At 29.4% G+C, this 21,384-nt stretch overlaps 1 pseudogene; it reads right to left on the reverse strand.

Moving 5' to 3' along the window:
* Positions 1 to 419: 419 nt before the first annotated feature.
* The window catches only part of LOC136081925 (polyubiquitin-C-like), a 121,480-nt pseudogene continuing 100,515 nt past the window's right edge, over positions 420 to 21,384 (reverse strand).

Consider the following 21,384-nt stretch of genomic DNA (forward strand, 5'->3'; position numbering starts at 1 on the left):
TACATCTTTTAAATAAAAAATAACTTGTTGAACAACTAGAAAACGTAAATATAAATTTAAAAACAGTTATTACACATAAAAAAAAAGAAAAGAAAAAAACTACAGCCTCATTACCGATTGCAAGTTTTTCAAGTGGTGAGTTTGAGTTTTTCAAGTGGTGGATTTTCAAGTGGTGAGTTTTTTAGTTGTGAGAAATTTTTTTTGACAATGAATACAAGACAAAATTTTTTCTTCTGGTTTTCAGTTTTTTAAAAGCTCTGGCAACAAAAGTCCATAAACTTCTTTTTTTTTTTCTAACATTTATTAGTGGAGATGGTTCTACCAAGCAGCCGTCACGAATAGTAAATGTGACCAGAGCTCATTTCAAAAATAAAAAAAAATCTCCTTAAAACAAAGCAGCAAAAATAACAACACAATAATGATAATAGTCTTAGCTCTGATGATCCTTAAAAAAAAATCTACAATTCGAATATCCACATTCTAATGACAAAATAAAAAAATTTTTTTGGACGTTTTTTAAAACAAAAGCCCTTAACAACAAATCTAATTAAATCTGATAAAGAAAAAAAGACAGGTAAAAAAAACATTCACACAAAAGTACGTTAAACCATATTTAATAATACGTAATACAGTTTAAAATGATTTCACAGCAAAAAGTGCAAACAAATTTATTGACTAATTCATACCAGAACTGTGAGAAGATAAATATCTAACGAGTAGGTGCGTCAATCAGAGTTTATAACTTAAGTTAAGCACAACTTAAAGATTGTTAGTGCAACTAATGCCTAAAATTTAGCAAAACCATATTTCCATACCGTATTGGGTTGTATTGATATTATATTCAATTGAAAATCTACAGTAGATTCATTATCAATATTGTAGCTACTGAGAGTTCCTCCATCATCAAACTGCTCACCACCAAAAACTAAACACTGTTGATGTAGTGGGATGCCTTCCTTGTCTTGATTTTTAGTTTTTATGATTTTAATTGTATCAGCAAGTTTAACTTCTAGCATGATGGTTTTACAATTTCGGGTTTTCACAAATATATGTAAAGCTCCTCTTAACCGAAAAACAAGATGAAGGGTGGATTCTTTGTGAACATTGTAGTCAGAGAGAGTTCTTTCATCTTCTAACTGGTTACCAGCAAAAACTAAACGCTTTTGATCTGATGGGATACCTTCTTTGTCTTGAATTTTAGCTTTTACGTTTTCAATTGTATTATCAAGTTCAACTTCTAACGTGATGGTTTTACCATATTGGGTTTCCACAAATATATGTATAGCTCCTCTTAACTGATGAACAAGATGAAGGGTTAATTCTTTTTGAATATTGTAGTTTTTTAGAGTTCTTCCATCGTCTAACTGCTTATCATCAAAACTTAATCGCTGTTGATCTGGTGAGATATTTATTTGTCTTGAATTCTAGCTTAAACATTTCCAATTGTATCATTTAGTTCAACTTCTAACGCGATGGTTTTACTAGCGAGGGTTTCCACAAATATTAGCATAGCTCCTCTTAACCGAAGAGCAAAATGAAAGGTAGATTCTTTTTGAAAATTGTAGTCTTTGAGAGTTCTTCCATCGTCTAACTGCTCACCAGCAAACTTTAAAAGCTGCTGACCTGGAGGGATACCTTCTTTGTCTTGATTTTTAGCTTTTACATTTTATATTGTATTATCAAGTTTATCTTCTAACGTGATGGTTTTACGAGTGAAGGGTTTTCAAAAAATTTTCATAGCTCTTCCTAACTGAAGAACAAGATGAAGGGTGGATTCTTTTTGAATATTGTAGTCAAAGAGAGTTCTTTCATCGTCTAACTTTTTACCACCAAAACTTAAACACTGTTGATCAAGTGGGATACGTTATTCGTTTTGAAACTACGCTTTTACATTTTCAGTTAGATCAGCAATTTCAACTTCTAACATGATGGTTTTACCATTCCAGGTTTCCACATACATATGCATAGCTCCCCTTAACCGAAGAACAAGATGAAGGGTGGATTCCTTTTGAACATTGTAGTCAGAGAGAGTTCTTTCACCGACTAACTGCTTCCCAGCAAAAATTAAATGCTGTTGATCTGGTGGAATACCTTCTTTGTCTTGAATTTTATTTTTTACGTTTTCAATTGTATCAGCAGGTTCAACTTGTAACGTGATGGTTTTACCAGTGAGGGTTTTTACAAATATTTCCATACCACCCCGTAATCGTAAAATAAGATGAAGCTTAGTTTCTTCTTGAATATTGTAGTCAGAGAGAGTTTTTTCATCTTCTAACTGCTTACCAGCAAAAATTAAACGCTGTTCATCTGGTGGAATACCTTCTTTGTCTTGAATTTTAGCTTTTACGTTTTCAATTGTATCAGCAGGTTCAACTTGTAACGTGATGGTTTTACCAGTGATGGTTTTCAAAAATATTTCCATACCACCCCTTAATCGTAAAATAAGATGAAGCGTAGTTTTTTCTTGAACCTTGTAGTCAGAGAGAGTTCCGTCATCTTCTAACTGCTTACCAGCAATAACTAAACGCTGTTGATCTGATGGGATACCTTCTTTGTCTTGAATTTTAGTTTTTACGTTTTCAATTGTATCAGCAGGTTCAACATGTAACGTGATGGTTTTACCAGTGAGGGTTTTTACAAATATTTGCATAGCTCCTCGTAACTGAAGAATAAGATGAAGGGTGGATTCTTTTTGAACTTTGTAGTCAGAGAGTGTTCTTTCATCTTCTAACTGCATACCAGCAAAAACTAAATGCTGTAGATCTCGTGGGATAACTTCTTTGTCTTGAATTTTAGTTTTTACGTTTTCAATTGTATCAGCAGGTTCAACTTGTAACGTGATGATTTTACCAGTGAGGAATTTCACAAATATTAGCATAGCTCCTCGTAACTGAAGAACAAGATGAAGGGTGGATTCTTTTTGAACTTTGTAGTCAGAGAGAGTTCTTTCATCTTCTAACTGCTTACCAGCAAAAATTAAACGCTGCTGATCTGGTGGGAAACCTTCTTTTTCTTGAATTTTAGCTTTTACGTTTTCAATTGTATCAGCAGGTTCAACTTGTAACGTGATAGTTTTACCAGTGATGGTTTGCACATACATTTGCATATTTCCTCTTAATCGAAGAACAAGATGAATGATATCTTCCTTTTGAATGTTGTAGTCGCTTAATGTTCTACTATCTTCTAATAGCTTACCAGCAAAAAAAAAACGCTGCTGGTCTGTTGGGATACCTTCTTTGTCTTGAATTTTAGTTTTTACATTTTCAATTGTATCAGCAGGTTCAACTTGTAACGTGATATTTTTACCAGTGAGGGTTTTCACAAATATTTCCATACCACCCCTTAATCGTAAAACAAGATGAAGCGTAGTTTCTTCTTGAACATTGTAGTCAGAGAGAGTTCTTTCATCTTCTAACTTCTTACCAGCAAAAATTAAACGCTGTTGACCTGTTGAGATATTTTCTTTGTCTTGAATTTTAGCTTTTACATTTTCAATGGTATCAGCAGGTTCAACTTGTACCGTGATGGTTTTAACAGTCAGAATTTTCACAAATATTACCATAGCTCCTCGTAACTGAAGAACAAGATGAAGGGTGGATTCTTTTTGAACATTGCAGTCAGAGAGAGTTCTTTCATCTTCTAACTGCTTACCCGCGAAAAATAAACGCTGTTGATCTGGTGAGATATTTTCTTTGTCTTGAATTTTAGCTTTTACGTTTTCAATTGTATTATCAAGTTCAACTTCTAACGTGATGGTTTTACCATATTGGGTTTCCACAAATATTTGAATAGCTCCTCTTAATTGAAGTAGAAGATGAAGGGTGGATTCTTTGTGAATATTGTAGTCAAAGAGAGTTCGTCCATCCTTTAAATGCTCTCCAGCAAAAAGTAAATGCTGTTGATCTTGTGGGATACGTTCTTTGTCTTGAATTTTAGCTTTTACGTTTTTAATTGTATCAACATGTTTAACTTCTAACCTGATGATTTTACCATTTCGGGTTTTCACAAATATTTGAATACTTTCTTCTAATTTAATGGCAGGACTATGGCTTAAAATATTGGGGACATTCTTCAACTTGGTGCCTGAAATTATTGAAATCTTTTTGGATGAAATAACTAAGTAAATATTGTGTCTTTAAATACAAACTTATATTAAATACTTTTTAATTTATTTATTAGAGATCATCTTTTAGGATTTAACATTGTTTTTTAAAAAATGTTTCACAAGTATTTGTGTACATGATTACCACTCAAGTTTTTAACGTTTTACTCTGAGAATTCGGTTAGTGTGGGGCATATAGGGACACTTAAGAAACAAATGCTAGTTGCGGATAAACTAATCATAGTTAACACTGTTTTTCATAAATTTTCTAAATTTCATTAATATAAAGAAATGAAAAAACAAAAGAACTTAAAAATAAGTTACAACATTCAAAGTAACGAAACTTTAGACTAGCAAAATTTTTACATTTTGCAAGTGGGCGGGGCAAAACGGGACAGTTAAAAAGCAGCAGTAATTCGTCAATTGTAAAGCTTTAAAAATGATGAAAAATGAAGGCTATTAGGCTATTGTCTTATTAGACATTAGGCTCTCAAAAAAGTAAGAAATTCATAGAAACTACACGCTCTTACACCCATAAACCACAAAAGCAAGTAACAGCTAAAATAAAGTTTTTTTTTGGCGTTTTATTATAAAATACCTCCGCTCTACTCTAACCTGTATTATTAAATTGGTAGCTACCACTAAATTTGAAATTAAACAAAAAATTTTATGGATCACATAAATCACACAATAAATATGCTGAAACTATTTGTAAACGTTTTTAATGAGCAATGTAGAGCAAACGTAAATATGCCACATGTATCAGCAGCTTTTCTAGTTCTAAGTTCCTTTTTACTGACAGCTAAACTGCATTTCATCCCAATTTGGATGATTGATCTTACTTATATAATTTCTTATTATCTTTGTTTACATTAAACACTTTTATGGATATTTTAATTAATAATCAAAGTTAAGCTATAAAAATAAGATTTTCTTTAAATTTAATACTAATATTGCTTTTTAAAACAAGGAAAATATTATTTTAGATTAAAATAAAATCATCAAGCTGTAAACAGCATCAAGAAATGGTTGTAATGTAGTCAATTAAATAAATAACTTGTTGTCCCGATATGCCCCACAAAAGTCATTTGACTGAAATTAATACTATTCAAAAAGTTCAATTCCAAATATTTTTTTTAAACCAGATTTAAAAGAGAATAAAAAACACTGTCTGAAAAATATGATCTTTTTATAAATAAAGCAAGTAAGCAATAGTTCAAGATAAATCTTTTGTCGTTATATCGATTAAGAAAATATGCAAATTTTTTTTTTTCGCAATCATACAGATGCATTTTGGTACTTTTAATGCATTTTGGTATTTGTAAATTAAATTTTTTTTGCAATAATAAACAACAATAATTTAAAAGATTTTATCAAAAAAAAAAAAATAATAATAATTTAGCTGAGATATAAGGCTTCAGGAATAACTGTCTTTTTATGCCCCCACTGTTCCAATATGCCCCGCTCCACCCTACCTGTTTGCAGTAGTGAGTATAAAGAAGTAAATACCATTTTGTATAATTAAATTAACTAATTTTGTTTTTACAGTAAGTCTATTTAAATAAAATAATATTATTGTTCAGGGCATGGATATATTTGCTGCCACAGATGAAGAATTGAAGTGGAGTAAAATAAAAATGTTATTGAAAATTTAACACATTTGATTACCAAGGTAAATTTGGTAATTAAAAAATTTTAGATTCGAAGGTAATAGCTACAAGCTTTTAATTCTACATTTTTTTTTGGAAAATTTGATTAGTGCAACATTTTTAACAAAACATTTTAGAACATAGAAAAAGCTCAAACAAAGCAGAAAAAATATTATCACGAGAGAGTTGGGAAAAAAATAACAGTAGATGAAGAAGGTATTATTATAGGTGATAAAGTTTTACATTTGGATATACGAGGTAAAAGAAGAAAAGATGCTGCTTTTAAGCTTAGGTTTACAGGTCCATATTATGTATCCTTTGTTACGAAATGCGACACTTTCAGACAAACTGGAGCAAATAAAGTTCCTTTAAAAGGATCACATAAAAGGTTGCACATAACAAAAGTTTATTGATAATAAAGATAAAGGTACTTAAAATAATTCAGTTTGGGAAAAAGTTAATTGTATTAAATACTTTTCAAATAAAAAATTCAAATAGTTTTTTTAATTTAGACACAATACAATTGTTTAACGTAACAATAAACAAAAATACTCATATTTACCGAAAATAGTAAAATGGTAACTTTTTTTACAGCTTGTACAGTTTCTGGCAACTTTTAATTTTCTTTAAATATTGATTTGTCAATATTTAAGAAAATAAAAGTAAGAACTTGTTTACTATTTAGAAAAACTTAATGCAGAAATAATTGTGGAAGATAGCAAAGCTTAGTAGTGGAAGATAACAAAGGTATATTATTCAACATAAAGGTATATCATTTATTCCTTTTTATTGCCGCTTTTTTTAAAAAAAAGTTTTTTTAAAAAAGCGGCATTAAAAAGGAATAAATAAGTTCATCATTGTTTCTACACATTTAGGCTTTATATGGTTTTCCACAATGCAATTTTAATGACATTAAAGATGAGTTTTTGTATAAACAGATGCTGACAAAGCTCGCTTGCAGAGAGAAAATGCTTGTGTATATTACCATTAATATACAATTTAAAGATATAAAAACAGAAGTTATATTAAAATAATTACTCAGATGTAATTAAAAACTATTTTCCTAAATTTTAGATGCGTTTACAAAAAGCATCTAAAAATTAGAAAACTTTCAGTTAATACTAACACACATTGGTCATTTAAAGTTAAATAAAGTCAAAAATCACATAAAATTTACATAAAATCATTTTTTTTCATGTCTTTTCCAACCTCTTTTTGGTTTTTTTCCACAAAAACATGGTATCCTGTAGAAAACCTTCGTCATGACTTTCAGCCACAAAATCCTTCACAGGTTTGAGGTGGCGCTCAGCCCTGTCATTTTCTACTGTTAGATTCTCCATTTGATGATGAAAATGTCTGTAGGAATCATTATTATATGCATTACTATTTTATATATTCTAATGAAGTAAGTTTTATCATAAAATCTATAAAGAATAGTATAATAAATAAACAAATGGAAATTAAAAATGTAAATTAAACTTGTTTAAGTGATAAAATGAGATTTTTATTCAAAATGTGAAGTATTATGTCTTGAATGAATTAAGTAAGATAGTCTTAATTCAAATATGTTATTTTTGCAATATTTTGTCATTGTTTTAAATAGAGCGGCATTAATGCTCTATTCAAATAAATGCTTTTATATAAAGTATTATTTGACCCTTTAATTATACTTTTCAGATATAAAAAATTTCTTAAAATATATAATGGCCGATGATCATAATGGGTTTCCTCGTAAAATCTCTAAGGACTAGAAATAGTCGAAGTACTGTAAGAAAGAGTAACGAAAAGAGCTGTTTGATAAATAAACGTTGCAGAAGTACTCCTCCAATGAGATATACCTCTTCTAAGACTAGCAGGGATTGTCAACCAGGAACCTCAGGTACATCCTGCAACATAAGTTTAGCTCCACAGAAAACTAATAGATGTAAAAGAACAATCTAGATACTTTAGCATCCACTACATATGTTTGCACCAAACAGGTATTATTTTAAGATTTATTTAAATAATGAATTATAAAAGCTCTTTTTATGTACAAAACCTTTGAAATAATTATGTAAAAAAATTTTCTTTCGTTTTGAATTTTGCTTAAACTACCCATACTAGGAGAAGTTTGTCATTGAATATATTAGCTCAGGTCAAGTAAGATTAATTAAAATGCAAAACTATCCTGCTCTCAAAAGACAATGCAAAGACCTATGCTTTGCATTGGAGGGAAGCGTAAGAAAAATAATAGGGGAGAATTTATTGTAGTATGTATTTTGAGAGAGCTGTTAACTCTTTGGGACAAAAATGGTTCAAGATTTCGTGTTACAGAACAAGTAGAGAAAAAGAAGCTTGAGAAATCTTATGAACGAAACTGAAGAGAAACTGTGTAGTCTTAGAAGCCTCAAAGAAATAAGCAAGATCAAAGAATAGCAATATAAAAAAAAAACAGAGAGTTTTATAAAAGAAGCAAACTGTTCTTTTCCTGCTTATAAATAGATATCTTACAACTGATAAGAGATGACAAAATTAGAGACAAAAAAAGCAAAGACAGAAGATATTGAGTTTCTGAAGAGAGCATTCAAAAGTGAAATGGTTAAGTTTGACGCTGGGAAAGATAAATCTTATTGAGAAAAAATCATAGACATATAGAATATGTCTATGATTTTTTATAGAAAGAATGAAAGATTTTGAGAATTATCTTCAAATGGTACAAGTGCTATTAATACCAACAGTGAATTTGAGCCAAGCCAAAAAAAAAAAAAAAAGATTAGTGAAGGTAGAGTTTACATGGAGCTTTCAACAAATGATGTTCTTGACAAGTGGGTTTCTTTCATGACTAGGTACAAGGTCAGTGTTCAAGCTGAAACATCCCTTCTATCTCTACTTTTTAGATTGGTGATGTGGATCTTAATACAATACCTGTATCAAAGAGTAGTCTACATAGAAAAAAAAAAGATTATGATTGAAAATGAACGTAGAATAATGAGAGAATAAAATCTAGACAGAGTTCGGAGCTCAAAGGTCATTATTCATTTTGATACGAAACTGGTCAAACACTATCGAACTGACAAAAAAATGTTCTAAACTGTAGAGAGACAAGCTCTCAGTATATCATCCCCCAAGGTCAATGAATCCCTAGATTTCTTGCTAGGAGTTCTAGAAATTGTGTCATCTAGAGGGCTGGGTCTAGCTATAGCTATTCAGAACACATTAGAGTGTTTTGAGCTCACTGACCAGATCATTGATTGTAGTGCAGATTCAACAGCCTTTTATACTAAAAAATACAAGGTGCAATTAAGTTCCTGGTAGATAATTTTCTTAAAACACCTGTGTTATGGCTGCTATGTAGGCAATTAAATATTTTGATAAAAATATTGATGCACATAATTGTGGCGAAATTTGTACATGTTGTATCTTTTCAAAATTTATCGTTTAAGGCGCCATATATCTGAAAGGTATATTTCCCATGCAATGGATTATATTCAAGGTTTAACAAAATCTACATCACGTGTAATATATAAAGACTTTAAAAAAGTTTGGCTAGAAATAAGAGGCAAATAATGTCAATAAGTTGCTTTTATTCCATTATGGAAGAGGGGAGTATATGATAGGTCCTGATTTTCATAGAAGGGTATAATATACTAAGAACATCTGCATAACAACCCTAAAATAAGATTGCTTTCAAATGGGGAGATTATAAAGTTCTCTGTGAGCTAATAGTCATTTACCTTGGTGGCCATGTACCTGGTTTCCAGTTCAAACAACCAGGTGCCCATCATCAAGTTTATGATTGGTTGTCTATACTTGCTTACAATACATCTGACTTCAAAGATTAATTTAAAATTGAATAAAAGTGAGAATAATATGCTTGAACTATCAACTGACTTTATTGTCATATTTTATGGAGCATGCTTTTTAAAGTCTCCTCTGGCGGCCCAGGCTCCATTACATGATTTGGATGCTTTTAGGCTAGCTTAGGAAATGATAAGCAATATGCTATATATGTAAATAAATAAATATATATATATATATATGTATATATATATATATATATATATATATATATATATATATATATGTATATATATATATATATATATATATATATATATATATATATATATATATATATATATATATCCAAGTATGGACCCTTGGGAAAGCTGCTCCATGCAAGCTTTGTCCGTCATAGTTGGTACCTGATCCCACAGCTAGTTATACTTTCAATAGCAAATAGACATTTAGAACTGAAGGAAAGAGTTGGACTAGCTACTCAGAAGCTGCTAGATTTCAATTGTCTGCAATCTGATGACTTTGAAAGGGAACAACCTCACACTCCAACTCATGTGGTTCCCATGTCAGTTTTGTCCAACTTTATCACTAAGGAGTCCTGGCTGCTCTCCACCTACCTAGGTATAACTATGGAAGTAATAAACGCATGGATAAAGGACAACTTTGAAAATGATTCCAACTGACATTTTCAACATCAAATGGAGAATCTAGCAGTAGTAAATGACAGGGCTGAGCGCCACAATCAAAATTGTGTAGGATTTTGTGGCTGAAATTCATGACGAAGGTTACTACAGGATACCATGCAATTTGTGCAAAAAACCCAAAAAGAGGTTGGAAAAGACATGAAAAAAAGTAATTTTATGTAAATTTTATGTGATTTTTGACTTAATTTGTATTTAAATAACCAATGTGTGTTAGCATTAACTGTTAAATGTAAGATTTTTTTTTCAGAACACAAATAGCTGAAAAAATTCAACAGACAATTTTGTACTGTTCAATCATAAATAAGGGACACCAAGAAAGAAAGGGGGGGGGGGGGAGTGCTAAAAATTCGAATGCAATCTTGCATACGAAAATACTTTGAACTGGAACCCCTTGACTTGGAGATCTAAAATTTTTTTTGATGTGTCCTGGGACCAAATAAGAATGATTGAGATAGGGTGCATTCAAAAAATGTTAGGTCAGGGTAAAAGTGGGACACCCTAATTAGAGTGACAAGGCAATTTTTGATTCAATTTTCCCTGACTTTTTCCTGACTACAATGAAATTTTACTAACTTACTGATATAATGAATACAAATTTAGCAATAAAAAGGCAACAAATATATTTCTAATATGCAAAAAAGTATTTATAATTTTGTTTATGAATCCATCAAAATCCCTGACTTTTCCATGCCTTTTGGAAAATATCATATTCCCTGACTTTTCCCTGACTTTTTAGCTTAGGTTAGAACTTCCCTGACTTTTCAAGGTTTTCCATGTTGCTGGCCACCATGATTATTATACTAATAACTATGATGTTAATTTAAAAAATGGGTTAATTAAAGTTGTATTTATATTTATTTATCTTTATATTGTATTAATATTAATTTATTTATATTGTATTAATATTAATTTGTAATTTGGTACACAGGTAATAAGCTGATAGACTCTCTTGATGTGATAACACCAATAAAAGCTGTAATTTGTATTTATCCGAATTTGGGTGGTTGCAAGGTATACGATTACTCACTACGAGATACCTTGCAAGACTTTCTAAGTGAGAAAGTTGTACACATATATCTGAGGCTATTAGCAAACAATCGAGAAAAAGTAAATTTCATGTAAAAAACATTTTTGAATTTTTAAAAAATTTAAAAAAATGTATGTAAAATGTAAAATTTTTTCACCCGTTTATTGCCATTAAAAAAAAAACAACAACGAGAAAAGTGATTTTTGTTAAAGCACACAATTGATTTAATAAGTACAAATACTTTGCATAAAATACTAGATTTTTAGCTTTCCCTCCCCCTCCCCCCTATAAGAATTCTATAAGGATTTCTTTAAGTGCTTTAAAGATTAATGTTGAAATAGTTAATGAAAAAAATATTTTAGTTTCAGATGAGTTTTTATTTTTTGATATACCGTAAAATAGCCTAAGTTCGGTCTCTTAAGATTGGAACATTTGTTTATCACGCATAATTAAAAAATTTTCAATTTTTTTTCCTGAAACATACAGAAAATTATGTTAATAATTGATATTGTAAAAATAAAAAAATGAAAAATAAATATTTGTACTCAATATTAAATTTAAAATGAAAACATCTACCTTGACCGAACTTTCAATACCATCTCTTAAGTTCGGCCACTATGTAAATACTAATAACGTATCATAGACTTAAAGTGAAAAATAATAAAAACTAATTTTTAAATGTTTTTTTATGGTGAAATTATGATATAAATTCAGGTTATACCAGTAACAAGGGAGGGCGTCGCCCCGGGCTAAAAAAAAAAGTCTTTTGGGGTACCAAAGAAAACAAGAAGAAGCACATAAAAAAAGGCCATTTTAAATATAAGTAGTGGTATTTTTAGTTTTTATTGTAATTAGTCAACTATTTTATTACTTCGGCCATTATCACGTTTGCTAAGCCACAGGTTAATAAAGTTTAACATAAATTTTTAAATTAATTTAAAATAGGTTTTTCAATTAAAAAAAACAAAACAACACTTTGCTTTAAATGAGCTTTGAATGTTTATCAGCAATTCTTGCACATATCGTTGACCATAGTTAAACAACAAGATCCACACAATCAATTGTCACAGGATTCGCAACGCATCCATATTTGTCGTTGAGCTGTTATTTTATATCCATATAAAAATATCACAAGCTTGATATTTGATAACTCAAAGAACCGTTACTTAATTTTGAAATTATGAACAAATTTTTTAATCAAATAAAATACTTTGGTGTGTATCCATTATAAAAATGTCAAAATTTTGTATAACACTAATCAACATTTCGCAATATTACTACTTATTTTCACTTTCGTTGTTTATCTGTAAATGACCGAAGTTAGAGTATTTCAAAATTTCTCTTACTTTTATAAAAATATTAGTTAATTTTCACAAACAGATAATTTTTTATTTGTAAATATAATTAATTTTGCGATTCTTAATAATACCAAGATTAAATGTTATCATTTGTTTTAATAACTTGTTTATTTTAGATTTTAATAGTTTGCATTTTTTCAAACTGTTGTTTTGCTAAAGAATTATTTCAGCAGGTTGCATATAAACATTATTACTTTTTCTTTATATAGGTATATTTACAAACTAATTTAAAATATTATTTGAGAAAAAAAAGTTCGTAAAATTTGAGTTTTGCATGCCTTTTTTATATTTTTTCTTAAATGACCGAAGTTACATGGTGACCGAACTTAGGCGATTTTACGGTATAACGAAAAAGTCTCAGTTTAAGAAAACTTTTAATGGCCTCTTAAGCCTTTTAATTCACCTCTTAAGGGCCAAGTCGAAGAAACTACTCTACAGTCTCTACTCCTCTTCAGTCGAGGACGCTACTCATATTTTTTGATTTTTAATTTTATTATTATTCTTTTTTTAGTATTGTGGTTACAACCCTCTCTCAACTCTTTAGCTCCGAAACACGAACCTTAACGAACAAGGCTGCTGCGTGAAGAAACAAGTTGAGCGTGGTACTACCAGGGACGTGATGAGGATCGAACTACAAACCGCTCACTTACAAGGTAAGCGCATAACCACTACACCACTACTGGATAATATACGTTAATGTACGTAACCCTTACATATTAAATAAATATTTGGAATTACAAAACTGTTATTTTATATTTAAATATATTATAATTTTTATTTGGGGCAGAAGCAAATCGAAGTTTTAGCACCAGTTGGATTACTTTCGCTGGAAGACTTTAAACCAACTTAATGCGATAACAACAAGTGGTATTCAAATATATATATACATATATATATACATATATATATATATATATATATATATATATATATATATATATATATATATATATATATATATATATATATATATATATATATATATATATATATATATATATATATATATATATATATACCAGAGCTCGAAGTGGGGCAGGTTGCCATTCCGTAACCTTTTTATAAAGTATAAACCATCTTGCCACCTTTTTTTAAATCTCTATATATAACAATGATTATGCGGGATGGTATTTTTAATTTATCGCATACCATCCCGTTGCTTTTTTTGCTTCAGTTCAATCACTGTATATCTCCAATTTACATATTCCAATAGGCAGTAATAGTGCCTGCCAAAAAAGACTTTCCTTATATTGTTTCTATGCATTAAATTTGTTTCACCACGAATCTGACTTAGAAAGTTAGTATCCTCTTAAATTGTAATGGTATTGGGTGCTGGATATTAAATTACACTACTCTAGTAATGAAACAAAATGAATTGAGAATATAATAATAAAAAATAAGTTTTATTTTTGAACAAGCTATCTAAAATCGATCTTTTAATATGCTGTGTTGTTGCAAAAGCTGACTGGAAAAACTGGACACTTGCAATATGTACAATTCTATTATATTATTTAAAAAATTTTTCCTGCATGAATTTAAAAAGTTTTAGATGTGGATTCTTTTTATACTTGTAGTTTTAGTCATCATTGACTCCAATTTATTCCTAATATTCTGTTGCAGGTTATCAAACCAATTGAGAAAAAAATTTATCACATCAAACCTCATGATGAGCTCAAAACTTCTTTAAAGAAAGAAGAAATAAAATGAAAGTATGATGTTCAAATATTGTCAATTATTATTAATATATTTTGATTTGTATTCCATTTTCAAAAATTTATTTATTTCTTTTTAAAAATTCTAGTAACTACTTGTTTCAAAAATATGGTATTTTGGTGAAAATCAAATTATTGACAGCACCACATGCAATACAAGCTGACAGCGTATTATGCAGGATCTTTTGTCTTAAGATAAATAAAAAATTTTGAAATAGGAGGAAAATAAAAAAAATATTGACAAAAGAAACTTAAGGAAGATTTCATGAGTGCGATCAACGCAAGTTTATTTCTAAAACATGAATAATATAAAGTTAAATAACTAAATCATGTTAAGGCAAAACGATGATAGTATAAAATCATATTTTTACTTTTTGAAGTTTTATATTTTAAACTAAATTAAAAAAGAATACTTAACACTATTTTTTAGTCTGCGGAAAACTTTATCAACGAAGAAAAAGTGAACATAGATTTTTAAAATTGAAGAAACTCAAGAGTATAGGAAACGAGTTACTGATTGATAAAGGAGGTTTGAAATGAGTAACACTAATGAATAGATAGGAATATATTAAAATTTCAATAGATGTAAATAATACAAGTTTAAATATAGGTCACAGAAGTTGGCATTATGAACTATGTCGTTTATGTGGAAATAAAAGTAGACTGAAAAGAAACAAAAATCAAAAGTTAGACATATGGATAAAATTATTAATTTTATATTATCAAGCTTAAAAACGAAACTGCTTGTATTTAGCAAATAGTTTTTTTTTACAGATAAAATGTGATAATTGTATTCCCAAACGATGGTTTCATACAGAGTGCATTAGTTATTTGGAGAAAGCAAATAATTTCTTAACTTGCTTAAATATTTTTTCTTACCAAGTAAATTTATAATCAACTTCATAAAATATTGCTTTTAGTTAAGTGCAGTGTTATTTTGATATTTTATATTAATTATTCAATTAAATATGAAATAAAATTTTTAATGAAACAAAAAACATAACTAACAAAAAAAAATTTATATTAGGTTTACATTGCTGATGAATAGAAGAATACAAAATAACCATTAAAAATGTTATGTAGATAGTATATGTATTAATATATAGATAAAGAAAAGTATAACTCAGATAGATGAATATTTAGCTATTATTAGAATATATATATGGATAGTATTTGTTTAGTATTTGAAAGGATTTGAAAGAAGGTTTTTACTTAGAATATCATATTCCCTATGTATAACAGTCCTATCAGACGTTAAACTTACTAAAAATATACTTAGAATATCGTATTCCCCAAGTATAGCAATAATAAAAGACATAAAACTTAATAAAAATATCATATTCCCTATATATAACAGTCGTATCCAACTTAAAACTTAATAAAAATATATTTAGAATATCATATCCCCCATGAATAAAAACAGGATCCGATATAAAACTTAGTATATTATAGGATATAACATCAATTTTTACTTTGAACAATATCATTTAATGTATAAATTTAATCCTTCTCTCGGTTTTTGTCAATACTTTTTACAAAAATTATTTTGGACGGCTTAGGTGCACATCTAAATGGTATAACATTACAGCTTGTCTGTGTTTTCAATTTTTAATGGGGAATATGATATTCTAGGATGATACGATAGTCTATTACATACTACCATCACTTCAATTGCCTACTGGACAGCAATTTGTGCAACATATATATGGCAAGCTAATTAGAGTAGGAAAAAAAAAATTACAATATAGACTCAGTGATATAGTTTATTACAAATTTCCCATGAGGAAATTTGTAACAAACTATATCACTGAGTCTAGCAAAAGTTCATTTAAAAGATGCAATTAGTAATAATGGTTTAAAAGTAAATGAAGATTTCATTGAAATAGACTAAGGAAAACTACTTTGTGATCATTTTGCTACAAAAATTTTAAAAGAGTATTTTTATGATGAAAATAGAAATGTTGATAGCTTAGCGCATAACAGCTTCGCGTTAGTGATTTCAAGTCCTAGTATTGATAAAGAACAACTCATTGAAGTTGTTTCTATAACATATAGAAAGAACACTATGCTAATAACACTAACATAGCGTATGTTTCTATTACATATAGAAACACACACTATGTCATATATTTATATAACATAATGTATGCTTTGAAACTACACCTTCAAATATTGTGAAGTGAGAAAAATTTGTTCACTTGGTAGTATATTAGGTAATACTTTTGTATTTTGATATGTAACAGTTTTGATCACACTTTTTTTTTTTTCAACTTAAATAAATAAATCAAATTTAAGCTGGATGCAGGGTGCATGTGTGTTGCTGGGAAAAAGGATGTGCAGACCTTTACTATGGTTTGCTTCATCATCATGTATTTGAGCTACATATTAAGTATTTATTATTTATTAAACAATTTATTATTATATAAAATACTTTTGTTCTAGTTCTGTTTAAGTAACATTTTTTATTATCTCATTTATCATTATCTAGCATGCAGTACTTAAAGTTTCCGTGATAGTCTCTCATGAACCAGTTGATAATCTTTTCAAAAAATTTAAAATATCTGGGAAACTATAAAGCTGGATATAAATTTAAACAACCTTAACAAGTTTGAATGGAGCTAGCGAAGAGGAACATTTTGAGAAGAAAAGGTAGAGATTTGTATATTTCTAAATTAAATAAATTCATGCTAACAAACTTGAATTACATTTTTTTAAAGGCTTTTGAAACCAAAAATTATCTTAAATGTTCCTTGTTAACAGAAAATTTTCCTCGTTGTGACTACAAGCATTTAGGTATCCTTGTTCTGGTTCGGCTAGGAAGTGAAAAACTAGCAAATTTATCTACTGAGAGAGGAGTAAAGCTTATCCGAGACATCCTGGCACAAATAAGCCAGAATGAGGAATTAAAGCAATGTTTAATGCTTTCCATTTTAAGTCAAAAAATTTCAGTCAATACTAAAGACAAATTGTCAAAAATTCTATGACAAGTGCTATGTTGTTATTTCATTATTGGTTATTGGTTCTTAATTTGTAATAAGTATCTGATTTTATAAATTTATGTCAAGTCATAAATTTATGTTTAATTAATTGATAAATAACTTTATTTTTAAAACATGATTTTAAAATAAAAATTAAAAATAATAGTAATTTTTATTTATAAATGTAATAACAAAAAGCTTTCTAAACCCAAACATGTGCTTAACTATGGACAACATAATAGAAAAAGTATCCCTAGTTAAAATTTTTTTCTGCTGTCGATAACTATCTATTAAGTTTAATATTACGTAAAAACCGGGTTATTTTAAGATAGCAGATTGATATAAAACTTTAAAAACTTTAAAAACAACACCTCAAGCTGTCTTAATAGTCTCTTATGAGGTTAGACTTAATATGATTGTATAGACCACAAAATAGGATAAAAAATAGTGCCTCAAAGATATTCGTTTTTTAAGAATTATTATGAAACCAGAAGAAATTGTAGAAAACTAAAATGCTCAACAGAAAGTGCCACATTTTTACCCTTAAACATCAGGCATTTTTTCCATAATATCACAGTAAAAAAATTTATTTTAAAGTGTATCATGTTGGGTCTCAAAAGAAGCGAGATTTTATTAAAGTTATTAATCTTAATACAAAATTAAAAAATTATTTTGTATTAAGATTATTAGTTTACTGTTTACTTCGTAAAAGCAGTTGTTTTAAACAAAAAAATCAATTTTTTTGAAAGACGCTTTTATGAAATATGATTATTATTTTTGAAATTTTTATGAAATTTCGGTTCTTTTAAGATCCAAAAAGATATACTTTCGAAGAAATTTTTCTATAATGTAGGGACCTGTCTGATACTTAAGGGTAAAAATGGAGCGGTTTCCCATGTCTTGTAATACATTTTTACTTTTTTTTATTCATTTACATGTAGACGCAACTAAATATTCATTATTAGACATTTATTTTTACCGCAGCCTAATATATATATATATATATATATATATATATATATATATATATATATATATATATATATATATATATATATATATATATATATATATATATACATATGCTTCCGGATGAACCTAGTGATGGTGAAACATGCTGTTGAAAACAACTAAAAACTAGATAAGTGTTTTTAATAATTTATTATTGCTCTGTTCTTTAAGAACATTAGGCACTTTGTTTGAAGAATACACAACATAATTTGTATGAATATATATATAGTATGGTGCAAAACTGAACCAGAATGCATAATATTTTTATTTTCTTATAAAGAATTTAGCATTTTTAGAATTAATATTGCTGGTATGAATTATTATTAAAAAAACAATTTTTATTAAGTATTTATTGAAGAAATATATTTACTTACAAAATAATAAATGAAAAACATGGTGAATCAATTTGGCACCACGCGAAAAAAACTGTCAATTTTTGTCAATTTTGTCAATTTTTAATATTTTGTCCATAATCCTTTAGCTTTTTTAACTGCTGCTAATCTTCAATTTGTGCTCTTTACAAGATTTTCGCAAAGGTTTAACGAAATATTTTCCCACTGTTCTTGAACTCGTTTATATAACACATTAATGGATGATGGAGAGTCAGAATAGTTATTAACGAGCGCTTTTTTTAATTGTGACCACAAATTTTCTATTAGGTTCAAATCAGGACTTTGTGCTGGCCATTCTAGCACTTGAAAGTCCTGCGAAGCTAACCAGTTCTTAACCATTTTAGCTGTGTGTTTTGGGTCATTATCCTGTTGAAAGATGACCTCATTTATTGGGTAAGGCATATTTTCAATAGTTTCCGATAATTCGTGCTGTAAAATATCAAGATGCATTTCCTTATTCATGTTTCCAACTATTCTTCGAATTGGTCCCAATCCATAAGCCGTCATACACCCCATAGTATAATATTGCCTTCCCCATGTTTTACTGTCTAAATAAAATCTTTTTGGGTTAATAATTCACCTTCTCTTTTCGAGCTCCATTGGCGGCCATCAGTGGTATACCGATTAATTTTAGTTTCATCTGACCAAATAGCTTTCTTCCAATCATCTTCGGTAAAGTTTTCATATTTTTTTACAAAGTTTAATCTTGCTTTGATATTTTTTTTACTAAGTAATGGTTTTTTTTTTCTTTTCAATTGCTCGAAATTTACTTTTTTTGAGATCTCGCTGCACTGTCCACCTGCTCACATTTTTTCCTATATCACGTTGCAAAAGTTTAGCTGCATGAGGTGTCGATTTTGCTTCTCCAGTAGTCAAATATCTGATTACTCTTCTACTGTCTACTGCACTCAACTACTTTGTTCGACCGCCAACATTTTCTTTTAGAATATATCCACATTTTTATCTAATTGGTTGCACAGTACTTTGACTAACTTTAAATTTAGAAGCAATTTTACGAGTTGTATTTCCTTCTTCGATCATCTTTTTTATTAAATCACTCTTTGTCTTTGAAATTCCAATTATATTAAAAAGAACTATCAAAAACAATAAATTTAAACTATAAAATTTATGAAAATAGAAAATTATTTTGGATGTAAATATAGTCAATTGATTTGCACACAAAACTATTAAATTAATTTGAGAAAAAAAATAAAGGTATTGCCTTCATCAAGTATGGTGCAAAACTGAGTCAAAAGATGTTTGTCACTAGATAAAAATACTTGTGCATTGGGGTAAAAGGAGAAGGCGTAAAAAGTCGTATTGGACAAAAAATTTGCAACCAACATCAAACAATGCTAAAAAGTGTTCCTAATTTTACATGTCTTAAAAACGAAACGAACTATACTACCACAGCAAACAGTTAAGGAGTCTGGAGTCATAGCATGCCATGTCATGAGAAATCAGCTGGCAGGTGAAAGCACACAGGTAGAATTTTGTTGACAAGTGCCCTTTTGCAGCGGACAAAACAAGTGCAAACTTTTTGGTTTGTTTCATTTTCGTAAGTCTGGTCCTGGTCACGGTCACTCAACGTCACGGAAGTTTTTTAATAATTAAATGAAGTATCCAGAAGTTTCCAGAAGCATGCAGAAGCTTCCGGAAGTTTCCAGAAGAAGCATCTGGAGGCTTGCAGTAGCATCCAGAAATATCCAGAAACATTCAGAAGCATCCAGACGTATCTAGAAGCTTCCAGAAGCTTCCAGAAGCATCGAAAAGAAGCATCTAGAATCTTCCAGAACAGGTTCACACAGGTTCATTTGCCTATATAAGAGACATGTAAATCGACATGTAATTCAGTCAATATATGGAAGTCAATCAGTCAGTATTATCAAGACAGTTTATCGAAGTGAGTTTTATTAAAGTGTTTTATTGAAGAACATCAATACAAGATGTGAAATACAACAAGTGTTTCATTACATCAATACATTCCACATCCAACCAAGAAGTTGTGTTCCACTGAGCATTATTGTATCATCACATGGTAAATGTAACACGGTAAGCCTTGAGAAGCGTGATTCTTTATTTTTATTATTTTTATGACTTCAAGTGCAAAAATGGCTCCCGACAGTCTTGGATTGGAACTAAGAAAGAAAATTATTGGCAATTACGTAAGTGGAATGTCCCAAAAAAGTATTTGTGATAAATATCGCGTGAAAAAATGGACCGTATCAAGACTATGTTCCAAATATCGTTCTACGGGGAAGTTGGCAGCAGATAACAAAGGTGGAGGACCGCGTTCCACTACTTCTAGAGAGAATTCTAGGATCGTCAGATCCGTCAAGAAGGATCCCTGGATATCATCAGTTGAGATACAAAAGCAATTAAAGCTGCCTGTATCGGACCGAACAATCAGACGACGTGCTTTTGAAGCCGGATTGTTTTCTCGACGCCCTGCAAAGAAACCGCTGATTTCACTAAAAAACATGAAGAAAAGACTCCTGTTTGCTACATCTAATATTGAGTGGAATGTGCAAAAATAACGAACTGTGCTGTTCAGTGATGAATCGAAGTTCAACATCATTGGGAGCGAGGGCATTTGCCGTGTATGTCGACCGGCCAGAAAACGCCTCGATTTACGTTACTGCCATAAGACCGTGAAGCATGGTGGAGGCAATGT

Source organism: Hydra vulgaris, chromosome 06 (genome assembly GCF_038396675.1).
Source record: "Hydra vulgaris chromosome 06, alternate assembly HydraT2T_AEP".
Classification (NCBI taxonomy): domain Eukaryota; kingdom Metazoa; phylum Cnidaria; class Hydrozoa; order Anthoathecata; family Hydridae; genus Hydra; species Hydra vulgaris.